This window comes from Rhinatrema bivittatum, chromosome 1 (genome assembly GCF_901001135.1).
Source record: "Rhinatrema bivittatum chromosome 1, aRhiBiv1.1, whole genome shotgun sequence".
Classification (NCBI taxonomy): Eukaryota; Metazoa; Chordata; class Amphibia; order Gymnophiona; family Rhinatrematidae; genus Rhinatrema; species Rhinatrema bivittatum.
Genome location: NC_042615.1, coordinates 504,928,291 through 504,941,646, shown reverse-complemented (window position 1 = coordinate 504,941,646; position 13,356 = coordinate 504,928,291).

Genomic DNA, 13,356 nt, shown 5'->3' with positions numbered 1-13,356 from the left:
GGCATCCCGACAGTGAGGTTCCAATAATAAGAAAAGTAGTCCAAGTGCCTGTAACTAAAAACTCACCTGAGCTAAAAAATTCTAACTTATCCCTATCAATTAAAAAGCAGAATGAAAATACAAACAAAAAACTAACTTTGAAATGTTTGTATGCTAATGCCAGAAGTCTAAGAAGTAAGATGGGAGAATTAGAATGTATAGCAGTGAATGATGACATAGACTTAATTGGCATCTCAATGCATGGTGGAAGGAGGACAACCAATGGGACAGTGCTATAACGGGGTACAAATTATATCGCAATGACAGAGAGGAGCACCTGGGAGGCAGTGTGGTGCTTTATGTCTGGGGTGGCATAGAGTCCAACAGGATAAACATCCTGCATGAGACTAAATGCACAATTGAATCTTTATGGGTAGAAATCCCTTGTGTGTCGGGGAAGACTATAGTGATAGGAGAATACTACCGTCCACCTGGTCAAGATGGTGAGACTGACAGTGAAATGCTAAGAGAAATTAGGGAAGCAAACCAAATTGGTAGTGCGGTAATAATGGGAGACTTCAATTACCCCAATAATGACTGGGTAAATGTATCGTCGGGACATGCTAGAGAGATAACGTTCCTGGATGGAATAAATGATAGCTTTATGGAGCAATTGGTTAAGGAACCGACGAGAGAGGGAGCAATTTTAGATCTAATTCTCAGTGGAGCACAGGATTTGGTGAGAGAGGTAATGGTGGTGGGGCCACTTGGCAATAGTGATCATAATATGATCAAATTTGAATGACTGGAAGGGGGACAGTAAGCAAATCCAAGGCTCTCGTGCTAAACTTTCAAAAGGGAAACTTTGATAAAATGAGAAAAATAGAAAAAAACTGAAAGGAGCAGCTACAAAAGTAAAAAGTGTGCAAGAGGCATGGTCATTGTTAAAAAAAAATACCATCCTAGAAGCACAATCCAGATGTATTCCACACATTAAGAAAGGTGGAAAGCAGGCAAAATGATTACCAGCATGGTTAAAAGGGGAGGTGAAAGAAGCTATTTTAGCCAAAAGATCTTCATTCAAAAATTGGAAGAAGGATTCAACAGAGGAAAATAGGAAAATGCATAAACGTTGGCAAGTTAAATGTAAGACATTGATAAGACAAGCTAAGAGAGAATTTGAAAAGAAGTTGGCCATAGAGGCAAAAACTCACAGTAAAAGCTTTTTAAAATATATCCGAAGCAGAAAGCCTGTGAGGGAGTCAGTTGGTCTGTTAGATGATCGAGGGGTTAAAGGGGCACTTAAAGAAGATAAGGCCATTGCGGAAAGATTAAATGATTTCTTTTCTTCGGTGTTTATTGAAGAGGATGTTGGGGAGGTACCCGTACTGGAGAAGGTTTTCATGGGTAATGATTCAGATGGACTGAACCAAATCACGTTGAACCTAGAAGATGTGGTAGACCTGATTGATAAACTGAAGAGTAGTAAATCACCTGGTCCGGATGGTATACACCCCAGAGTTCTGAAGGAACTAAAAAATGAAATTTCAGACCTATTAGTAAAATGTGTAAGCTATCATTAAAATCATTGTACCTGAAGACTGGAGGATAGCTAATGTAATCCCCATATTTAAATAGGGCTCCAGGGGAGATCCTGGAAATTACAGACCGGTTAGCCTGACTTCAGTGCTAGGAAAAATAGTGGAAAGTGTTCTAAACATCAAAATCACAGAACATATAGAAAGACATGGTTTAATGGAACAAAGTCAGCATGGCTTTACCCAAGGCAAGTCTTGCCTCACAAATCTGCTTCACTTTTTTGAAGGAGTTAATAAACATGTGAATAAAGGTGAACCGGTAGATGTAGTGTACTTGGATTTTCAGAAGGCATTTGACAAAGTTCCTCATGAGAGACTTCTAGGTAAAGTAAAAAGTCATGGGATAGGTGGCGATGTCCTTTCGTGGATTACAAACTGGCTAAAAGACAGGAAACAGAGTAGGATTAAATGGACAATTTTCTCGGTGGAAGGGAGTGGGCAGTGGAGTGCCTCAGGGATCTGTATTGGGACCCTTACTTTTCAATATATTTATAAATGATCTGGAAAGAAATACGACGAGTGAAGTAATCAAATTTGCAGATGATACAAAATTGTACATTCCCTGTACGTACCAGGATCAGTCCAGGACACCTGGGTTGTGACTCCGCACCAGTAGATGGAGACAGACTAAAACTTGTGGGCGGAGCCATATATGCTCCTGTGCCAGTCACAGCCCTTCAGTCTTACTCTGTCTCCAGTAGATGGTGCAGGTCCAGTCACAGCCCTGCCTGACCTGATTTTGGTGGTTAGTCAGTTTTGGTTTTTTGGGGCTAGTTTAGTTAGGCCTGATTGTTTGTATGCCAAATTGGGTTTTGTTTTTTAATTTTAGTCCCGTGTGCCCTGCCTCCCGGGGGGGTTGAGAGGTCCTGAGGGGACTACCCTCCTCCGGTTGAGGCCGCTGCCAGGGTCGAGGGCCCGGCTGAGCTAGTGGCAGCGTCAGGGGTGACACCGGGGAGCCCGGTTCACTCACCCCTGCAGGAATTAGGGCTTTTCAGAACCAGGGACAGCGTTTTTTTGTTTGTAAAAAAAAAAAAAAAAAAAAGGTTTTACTTTTGTTTTTGCGGCTCTCTGTTGCCTGGCGTCGCCGCTCCGTTTTAGTCGGTGGGGGGGGCGTCGTTGGCAGGGGGGAGGTCGCCGAATTGCGCCGTTTGCTTATTTTGAATTTTTTTCTGCCTGTGGTGATTTTTTCGGCACGGCCCCGTTTTTTTCCCGCGTTTTCGCTGGCATGCCGCGTGGTGCACAGTGCAGGGCCTGCGGCTCGGCGAGCGCGCGTCTCTCAAGGGACAGCCTTTGTTCGGCCTGCGTCCCGGGTGATGAGGGACCCTCGGCAGCGCCGCGGGGGGCTCGTTCCCGGGTCGCGCGTTCGCCGTCGCGCGGTGGTTGCTCCGCTGACAGGCCTCAGGAACTGTTCCCGGTTAGTGCGGGAGTGGCGGCCATCTTGGCCACCGGCCGGGAAATTTCGCGGGAAACGGTGGGGGCCTCTTCCTTTCCTCCCGCGCTTTCCCCGCAGCGTGACATGGCGGGGGAGGTTCCCTCGGAGGGGCTTCGGTCCCAGGGGGTTTCCGAGAGTGATTCGGCGGATTCCGGTGAATTTTCTGAGTATTTTGCGCTGTTGCTGCGCAAAGTCCTCAGATATAAGCGCAGCAGGCGCATCCGGGGGAATGGCTCGCGTGCGGCCGACCACAGGTCCCCTCCACGGAAAAAGAAGGCCAGGAATGGCGCGGAGATCGCCCACGGTGCGTCCCGGGGGAAGCGGCCTCCCAGGGGGGTGCCGCAAGAATCGGATCCCGAGGATTCCCCCGGGGATGATACGGAGTCCTCCGAGGAGCCCCTGACGGGGGCCGGGAAGGCAGCAGTGGATGGTGCTGCACAGCCCATTGCAGAGAAAGCTGCACAGGCTGCAAAAGGGGACGACCCCAAGGTGGTGCGGCTATTCCGCAGAGAGGAACTGGCATCTCTCATCCCGGCCATTCTCCAGGAACTGGGGATTGAGGCTCCCCCGGTGGTGGTCCGCCAGGAGGCGAATATGGATCCCGTTCTGCTCGGCCTCACAGGACCGGCGGTCGCCTTCCCTTTTCATTTCTCGTCCACGGATATCCTTTTCAAGGAATGGGATACTCCGGAGTTAGGTTTGAAAGTCAGCAAGGCCATGGATAAACTCTACCCTTTGCCGGAGGAGGCGCTGGAGCTCCTTCGACTCCCGAAGGTGGATTCGGCGGTGTCCGCTGTCACGAAGAGGTCTACCATCCCGGTCACGGGAGCGACGGCCCTCCGGGATATTCAAGACCGAAAGTTGGAGGTACAGCTCAAAAAGATTTTTGAGGTTTCCAACCTGGGAGTGCGGGCCGCCATTTGCACGAACTTCGCTATGCGAGCTAGTCTGCGCTGGGCCCAGGTACTGCAGGCGAATGCGGGTCTCTCTCCGGAGGAGGCTTCCCAAGCAGACAGGTTGGAAGCCGCTATCGCATATGGGGCCGATGCGCTCCATGATCTTTTACGCACTTCAGCTAGGTCCATGGTGGCAGCGGTGTCGGCACGCCGTCTCCTTTGGCTGCGCAACTGGGCGGCGGATGGTTCGTCCAAGGCTCACCTCGGGGCATTGCCCTTCAAAGGGAAATTGCTGTTTGGAAAGGAGTTAGATGACTTGATGGTTTCCCTGGGTGAGAACCGAGCGTTTAGGCTGCCAGAGGATAGGGCCCGGTCGCACTCTTCGTTTTCTGGCAGAGCCCGTTTCCGGGGACCCCGGAAGTCCAGGCCGCAAAGATCTACCGGACCCTCGTATAGGCAGGCCTCTTCTCGAAACACTCAGTGGCAGCAGTCCTTTCGGGGCAAACGCTTTGGCAGGCAAGGAGGGGCCCCGTCGGGTGCGGGGTCCAAGCCTTCGCAATGAAGTTCGGCCGGCCCATCCCTCGTCGCGCCCTCAGCTACGCTGTTCCAAACGTGGGGGCGCGTCTATCCTTATTCCTCGAGGAATGGGCCAGCATGACGTCGGATCAGTGGGTCCTCGACGTGATAAGACACGGCTACGAGTTAGATTTTGCTCGCATCCCAGCGGACAAGTTCCTGGTCTCGCCTTGCAAGGATCCCAAGAAGAAAGCGGCGGTGCTAGACACCATCCGAAGACTAGAAAGCTTGGGGGCCATCTCTCCAGTTCCGGCCGATCAGTACGGCAAGGGCCGTTACTCCATTTACTTCATAGTTCCCAAGAAGGACGGCACTTTCCGACCCATACTGGATCTGAAAGGAGTCAACAGATGCCTTCGGGTCCCTCACTTCAAGATGGAGACCATTCGTTCGGTGATCGCATCGGTGCGGCCAGGCGAATTCCTGGCGTCGCTAGATCTCACAGAAGCATACCTTCATGTAGGCATCCAACCAGCGTTCCAGCGATTCCTGCGGTTTTGCATTCTGGGACGGCACTTCCAGTTCCGGGCTCTCCCGTTCGGCCTGGCGACAGCGCCTCGGACATTCACGAAAGTGATGGTGGTGGTAGCGGCGCAGTTGCGTCGGGAAGGCCTTCTGGTTCACCCTTACCTCGACGATTGGCTGATTCGGGCGAAGTCAGAGAGGCTGTGTCGGCAGGCAGTGGCCAGGGTGCTACAGCTCTTGCAGTCCCTGGGCTGGGTGGTAAACTACAACAAGAGTCATCTGGAACCCACTCAGTCCTTGGAGTATCTTGGAGCCGTTTTCGATATGAAACGGGGCAGAGTGGTTCTCTCTCAGGAACGGATATGCAAACTACAGTCTCAGGTGCGGCATCTTTTGTCTCTACACCGTCCGCGAGTCTGCGATTACCTGACGGTTCTGGGATCTATGGCCTCCACACTGGCGTTAGTCCCTTGGGCGTTCGCTCACCTGCGGCCGCTGCAGTCTTCATTGCTTTCCTGCTGGAAGCCGGTTTCAGAGGAGTTTTATCTTCCACTGCCTCTCGAGAGTCAGGCGCGCTCCAGCCTGAGCTGGTGGCTGGATTCCAAACATCTCTCCTGTGGAGTATCTCTTCTGGTTCCCAACTGGACGGTGGTGACCACGGATGCCAGTCTTTCCGGCTGGGGTGCAGTTTGCCAAGGGAAATCGGTTCAGGGTCTGTGGTCAGAGTGTCAGACCCGGTGGTCGATCAACCGTCTGGAGTCCAGGGCGGTCCGTCTGGCATTGCATGCTTTTCTGCCCCTCGTACGAGGAAAGGCGGTCCGGGTATTGTCGGACAACGCTACCACCGTGGCTTACATCAATCGCCAGTGCGGGACGAGAAGCCCTCAAGTAGCGGAGGAAGCGCGGTCTTTGATGGTCTGGGCAGAGCGGCATCTCAGCGACCTCGCTGCGTCTCACATTGCAGGAGTCGACAATGTCCAGGCGGACTTCCTCAGCCGGCACCACCTGGATCCCGGAGAGTGGGAGCTAGCGGACGAGGCGTTTCTGTTCATTTGCAGGAATTGGGGAATGCCCCACATGGACCTGATGGCCACGTGGCACAATGCAAAGGCTCCGAGATTTTACAGTCGACGCCGAGAAAGGGGAGCAGAAGGGGTCGACGCGTTGGCGCTTCCCTGGCCGGCGGAGGTTCTTCTGTATGTGTTCCCACCGTGGCCCATGATCGGCAAGATACTGCGGCGCATAGAATTGCACCCATCCAACGTGATCATGGTGGCGCCGGAGTGGCCGCGCCGTCCGTGGTTTGCGGACCTGGTCCAGTTGTCGGTGGCGGCACCCCTTCGCCTACAGGGGTTTCCGGGGCTCCTTCGTCAGGGCCCCGTCTGTTTGGAGGATGCGGATCACTTCTGTCTCGCAGCATGGCTTTTGAGAGGTATCGATTGAAGCAAAAAGATTACTCGGACGCGGTAGTTGCCACGTTGCTGAGATCCAGGAAGCAGTCTACGTCTCTGGCTTATGTTCGAGTCTGGGTAGTCTTTGAGGAATGGTGCATGGAGCGGGGTCTGAATCCCACTTCCGCTGCTATTCCCGATATTTTGGCTTTTCTCCAGGCTGGGCTGGCCAAAGGTTTAGCGTGCAGTTCCCTACGGGTCCAAGTCGCGGCGCTTGGTTGTTTGCATGGTAAGATCCGGGGAGTCTCCCTGGCTCTCCACCCGGATATCTCCCGTTTCCTTCGGGGGGCGAAACACCTCCGTCCTCCTTTGCGGCTCCCGTGTCCGTCTTGGAACCTCAATTGGGTGCTCTCCCCTTTATGCTCAGCTCCGTTTGAGCCCCTGAAGCGTTCTACGCTCAAGGATATTACGTTGAAGACTGTTTTCCTGGTGGCAATTGCGTCGGCTCGCCGGGTTTCCGAGTTGCAGGCCCTATCCTGTAGAGAGCCCTTCTTGCGCATTTCCGATTCGGGGGTTTCCTTGCGGACGGTTCCCTCGTTTCTGCCTAAGGTCGTGTCGGTTTTTCATTTGAATCAATCGGTGGAGCTTCCCGCTTTTGCGGTTGGGGAGTCTTCGGACCCGAAATCGAGAGAATTGAGAAAACTGGATGTGCGGAGGTCCCTTCTTCGTTATCTGGAAGTCATTAATTCTTTTCGGTTGTCGGATCACCTGTTTGTGCTGACGTCGGGTCCGAAGAAGGGCTCTGCGGCGTCTCGAACGACGATCGCCCGTTGGCTCAAGGCGGCCATTGGTTCCGCGTACGTTTTGCGTGGTAAATCGTCGCCGGTGGGTCTCCGGGCTCATTCGACAAGGTCGCATGCTGCGTCTTGGGCGGAATCTTCTCAGGTGTCGCCTCAGGAGATTTGCAGGGCGGCTACCTGGAAATCGTTGCATACCTTCGTTAAACATTACCAGTTGGATGTTCAGGCTACTGACACTGGGGGTTTTGGAGAGAGGGTACTCCGAGCGGGACTCTCTGCTTCCCACCCTCGGTAAGTTAGCTCTGGTACATCCCAGGTGTCCTGGACTGATCCTGGTAAGTACAGGGAAAGGAAAATTAGTTTCTTACCTGATAATTTTCATTCCTGTAGTACCAAGGATCAGTCCAGGATCCCGCCCGCAGTGCTGCGCTATTGTAACGGAGAGTCCGCTCATTGTTGTCTTCAGTACGCTGACCCCTTGTTGTTCGCTCTCCCGGTTTGGAGAGTTTGGTTCCTGTGGGGGTGCTGGAGTTCTTTTTCGTTTACCTAACGAGTTCTGTATGGTTAGCTATGTTGTATTATGGGATTTCTACTTTGACATTACGTATGACTGAGGGGCTGTGACTGGCACAGGAGCATATATGGCTCCGCCCACAAGTTTTAGTCTGTCTCCATCTACTGGTGCGGAGTCACAACCCAGGTGTCCTGGACTGATCCTTGGTACTACAGGAACGAAAATTATCAGGTAAGAAACTAATTTTCCTGAGTAGTTAAATCACAAGCAGATTGTGATAAATTGCAGGAAGACCTTGTGAGGCTGGAAAATTGGGCATCTAAATAGCAGATGAAATTTAATGTGGACAAGTGCAAGGTGATGCATATAGGGAAAAATAACCCATACTATAGTTACACGAAGTTAGGATCCATATTAGGTGCTACTACCCAAGAAAGAGATCTAGGCGTCATAGTGGATAACACATTGAAATCATCGGTTCAGTGTGCTGCGGCAGTCAAAAAAGCAAACAGAATGTTGGGAATTATTAGAAAGGGAATGGTGAATAAAACAGAGAATGTCATAATGCCTCTGTATCACTCCATGGTGAGACCGCACCTTGAATATTGTGTACAATTCTGGTCACCGCATCTCAAAAAAGATATAATTGCGATGGAGAAGGTACAGAGAAGGGCTACCAAAATGATAAAGGGAATGGAACAGCTCCCCTATGAGGAAAGACTAAAGAGGTTAGGACTTTTCAGCTTGGAGAAGAGACGGCTGAGGGGGGATATGATAGAGGTGTTTAAAATCATGAGAGGTCTAGATCGGGTAGATGTGAATCGGTTATTTACTCTTTCGGATAATAGAAAGACTAGGGGGCACTCCATGAAGTTAGTATGTGGCACATTTAAAACTAATCAGAGAAAGTTCTTTTTCACTCAATGCACAATTAAACTCTGGAATTTGTTGCGAGAGGATGTGGTTAGTGCCGTTAGTATAGCTGTGTTTAAAAAAGGATTGGATAAGTTCTTGGACGAGAAGTCCATTACCTGCTATTAATTAAGTTGACTTAGATAATAACCACCGCTATTACTAGCAACGGTAACATGGAATAGATTTAGTTTTTGGGTACTTGCCAGGTTCTTATGGCCTGGATTGGCCACTGTTGGAAACAGGATGCTGGGCTTGATGGACCCTTGGTCTGACCCAGTATGGCATGTTCTTATGTTCTTAATGCTGGGCATTAACAGAGTTCCTGCTGCAATACAACAGAAAGGTGTTTACACTGAAGTTTTTCACAACCTATAAGTACACACATTTTGTATCCGCAATTGTTTTGTCCTTATAAATCTCTGAATTTGAGGAAAACCTCAAAAAAAATAGTTAATGTAAAATTAATGTATCATTAATAGAACATTTAGAGGGAACATGGACACAGTTTTCTGAATTTTAAAATGAAGCTCTGGGTATCTACAGACTGCAAAAAAGAGAGGCCTAGATGTTACTGCATCAAGTGAAAACAGCCTGAGCATGTACAGAAAGAATTAATTTTTTTAAATTAGGCACCAACCAAAATTCTTCAGAGTTGGGTGGGGGTGGGGAATCTTTATAGCTATTTATTTATTTGTATTTTATTTATTTATAAAATGTATAGCCTGCTGCTCAATAGAGCTCAGCAGATTACAGTAAACATACAGAGTGGATATGTAAAATAAAACTATTTCAATTAAAACAATTCAAATAAAACCAACAGAACAAAAACAAAACAAAGAAAAATACATGAAAGCTGTTCGTTTAACCTGAAATATCACATCCTCACATATTGCAGCGACTAAGGTGGAAATGCAGATTGGAACAGGTGGATTTTCAGAAGTTTCCTGAAGCGTTGTAGGTCCTTCTCTGCCTTGGCAAAAGCCAGGTGCTCATTCCCCTACAACCTTTTTTCCTGCTTTCTCCTTTTTTTCTGCAGCCCAGAGGCTGCTGTTCCTGGCTTAAGGCCGACACTCACCCTGGCTCCTCTGCCTAATTGACAGGAATCAATTTTTAAAATATAAATAGGGTCCTTTGTTTTCAGTTTAAATAATCTTCACCCATAAATTCCTGGATTTCTTAAAGGTAACACAATTCAAACTGATTTTTCATCCTAATTTTAGGCTGTTTTAAAGAGCAGCTCCAGAGCTGTGGATGCAGTGTTTCAAGGCCTCCAGCTACTGCTGGAAGCAAGTGCGCAGGCCAACCTTGTGCTGTGTTTCAAGTCCTGGCCTCACCAACAAAAGTGCTCGCTCTCCAGTGCTGCTGGTGCGGCATTTCAAATCTGCTTCCCCCACCCCCTCCACAAGCAGCCAAAGCACCTGCTGTCCAATGCTGCCAATGTGGTGTCTGAAGCGGGGTCTGTCCACCAGAGCCACATCCCCGCAGGCTCCCTGGCCCCGCACAAAAGCAGAAACGCAATGTTTCAGAGTGGGGAGGCCTCAGCAAGCTACCAAAGGAGGGAGGAGCAGCCTGGAGCCACCACCAGTAAGGATGAATGCTGTTAAAATGGGGGAAGAGCGGGGGACATGCTAAGGGGAATGGGGGAGAGAGGGAGATGCAGCTGGCTGGGTGGGTAGGAAAATCTGCTTAATATTGTTTTACTCCTGGTTTCTGTCCACCAAAATAAATTCCAATATTTATACAGAGAAATGGGTCATCTTTTTCCACTGTTTTGCTCCTGTTTTGTTCTTGTCATAATAAAACTGATAAATTCTCAGGAAAAATAAAAACCCAAGTATGAAGGTCACTCAATATAAAATAGGGGAAAAATTCACAAGTGCTTGCAAATGAAGGCTCATGGTGTCAGGATCCCAGATCTTATTCCAAATGAGCTGGAAGTACTAAGGAACAGAGGAAAACTGTTAGGTCAAAAACAATCAGATAATAACAAAAACAGAAAGATGACAGACAAAAAAAAGCCAAAAAGCCAAAAAATAAAAAACTCTAAAAAAACACAAAACAAAACAAAACAAAAAAAACCCAAAACCAAAATGGACCGCCTAAGTAAAACAGCAAACTGCCTATAGGGAAAAATAACCCATGCTATAGTTACACAATGTTAGATTCCATATTAGGTGCTACCACCCAGGAAACAGATCTAGGCGTCATAGTGGATAACACATTGAAATCATCAGCTCAGTGTACTGCAGCAGTCAAAAAAGCAAACAGAATGTTAGGAATTATTAGGAAGGGAATGGTTAATAGAATGGAAAATGTCATAATGCCTCTATCGCTCCATGGTGAGACTACACCTTGAATACTGTGTACAATTCTGGTCGCCGCATCTCAAAAAAGATATAGTTGCGATGGAGAAGGTACAAAGAAGGGCTACCAAAATGATAAAGGGGATAGAACAGCTCCTCTATGAGGAAAGACTGAAGAGGTTAGGACTTTTCAGCTTGGAGAAGAGACATTTAAAGAGGTGTTTAAAATCATGAGACGTCTAGAACAGGTAAATGTGAATCGATTTACTCTTTCGGATAACAGAAGGACTAGGGGACACTCCATGAAGTTAGAAAGTAGCACATTTAAAACAAATCAGAGAACGTTCTTTTTTACTCAACGCACAATTAAACTCTGGAATTTGTTGCCAGGGGATGTGGTTAGTGCAATTAGTGTAGCTGGGTTTAAAAAAGGTTTGGATAAGATCTTGGAGGAGAAGTCCATTACCTGCTATTAATTAAGTTAACTTAGAAAATAGCCACTGCTATTACTAGCAACAGTAACATGGAATAGACTTAGTTTTTGGGTACTTGCCAGGTTCTTATCGCCTGGATTGGCTACTTTTGGAAACAGGATGCTGGGCTTGATGGACTCTTGGTCTAACCCAGGATGGCATGTTCTTATGCCTCCCCTCCAAAAAAATTGGGAAAAATTAAAAGGTGACTGGCTATTAAAAAAGTTTGGCTGGTGCCAAAGTTTTTAAAATATTTTCTCACCTCTAGCATTTGTCATACAATTGACATTTGAAGGGCAGCTTTAAAATGTCATTTACCCAGGTAAAAGAGCATTTATAAAACTGCCCACATTGTATGTAGGTAAAAGTATGCACGGAGTTCTACAGGGCATGTACTTGGACCCATATTTTAGTGGAGGCATTCCTGGGACAGGGTTAAATCAGGGAAGGCAACAATACACATAGTTGTGGCTGGAAAAAGTGTCCATAGAGAAATCCGGTGCAAAGTTCTGTGGATACTTTTTCCCTGGGAAATTTGCCAAGGGAAAATACACGTGTGTGCTCCTTTTTAAAAACTGTTACAAAATCCCTGAGTAAAAGTACCTGTGGATTTTTCATCTGTCAGCAGAGCTTTGTAAATTGCCACACCACAGTAATTTGGTCTTCTGTGTTCAGGCATACTTCTCAAGACAAATTATTTATTTATTTATTTCGGATTTTTATATACCGGCATTCTCAATACAAGTATCGAATCAGGTCGGTTTACATAGAACAAAACTGTCGCAATAAAGGCGTTACATTAAACAGCGTTTCTTGACATATGAGTAACATATAACATATCATATAAAATATAAATAAATAATACAAATTTTAAATATAACATAGACTATAACAATACTAATAACTCGTCAACAGGACGTGATTATGAGAAATTATGAGGAACTGGGGCCTCTAGAAGTTACTTGAATACCCTATGTCTGCATTTTCTTTGAATATATAAAGTCATTAGATACTGCGCTAGAACACCTCTGGCTTATAAAATAAGGTAACCTCAGTTTTGGCAGGCAAATCTGGCACATTTGTTCCTGTGGTATAAGTAGCCAATGTAGTGAGTTTCTAAGAGATCCACAGAAGTCTCATTAGGGGAAAGTTTTACCCCAATCTCAGATAATGAAATTGTTGGATACCATGAAATATTCATGTTTCCTTACCAAAAGAATGTTAGTGACAAATTTCATTCATGTGGATAAATTGCAGTACATCAGAGACCACATCACGCCCATCCTCAGAAATCTGCACTGGCTACTAATAAGCTTCAGAATCCTACACAAGTCCCTCACCATTATTCACAAATCCATTCACAACCTGGTCCCCATCGACCTTCAATTCCCAATCAGACTCCACACCTCTACCAGACCCATCAGAGAAGCTTACAAAGGAACTCTCCACACCCCTTCAACCAAATCCACCCATCATACAGCCACTAGAGAACAGGGTTTCTCAACAGCGGGACCAACCATCTGGAACGCTATCCCCCCCCCCCCCCAGATCTCAGACAGGAACCCTGCTTGTTGACTTTCGGAAAAAAACTCAAGCCTTCCCCTAACCCAGGCCCTCCTCAGCCATTCTACAGTTTGTATACAAGTGCCACCTAACCAGTGCACTCCACTTCTGAACCTGTATATTATTTGCTATAGTTACCAAGTTTATCTTCTGTTTCTGGCTTCGTCATCTCCCTAGTTTCCATGCCCCTGTTTTATTGTAACTTTTTTGCCTCTTCTTCTATGTTAACATTATAACCCCTTGTTCCATGTAAACCGATATGATCTGTATCATGAATGTCGGTATAAAAAAGAACTAACTAACTAACTAACTAAATAAAGGTGGTGACAGAGTTCCATCAGAACCAGTCAATTGTCTTGCCCACCCTTTTCTCCAAGCCTCATTCGCACCAGGGCGAAAGAGCTCTTAACAGCCTGAAGAGCAAAAGGGCCTTGGCTTTCTACATGGAGCA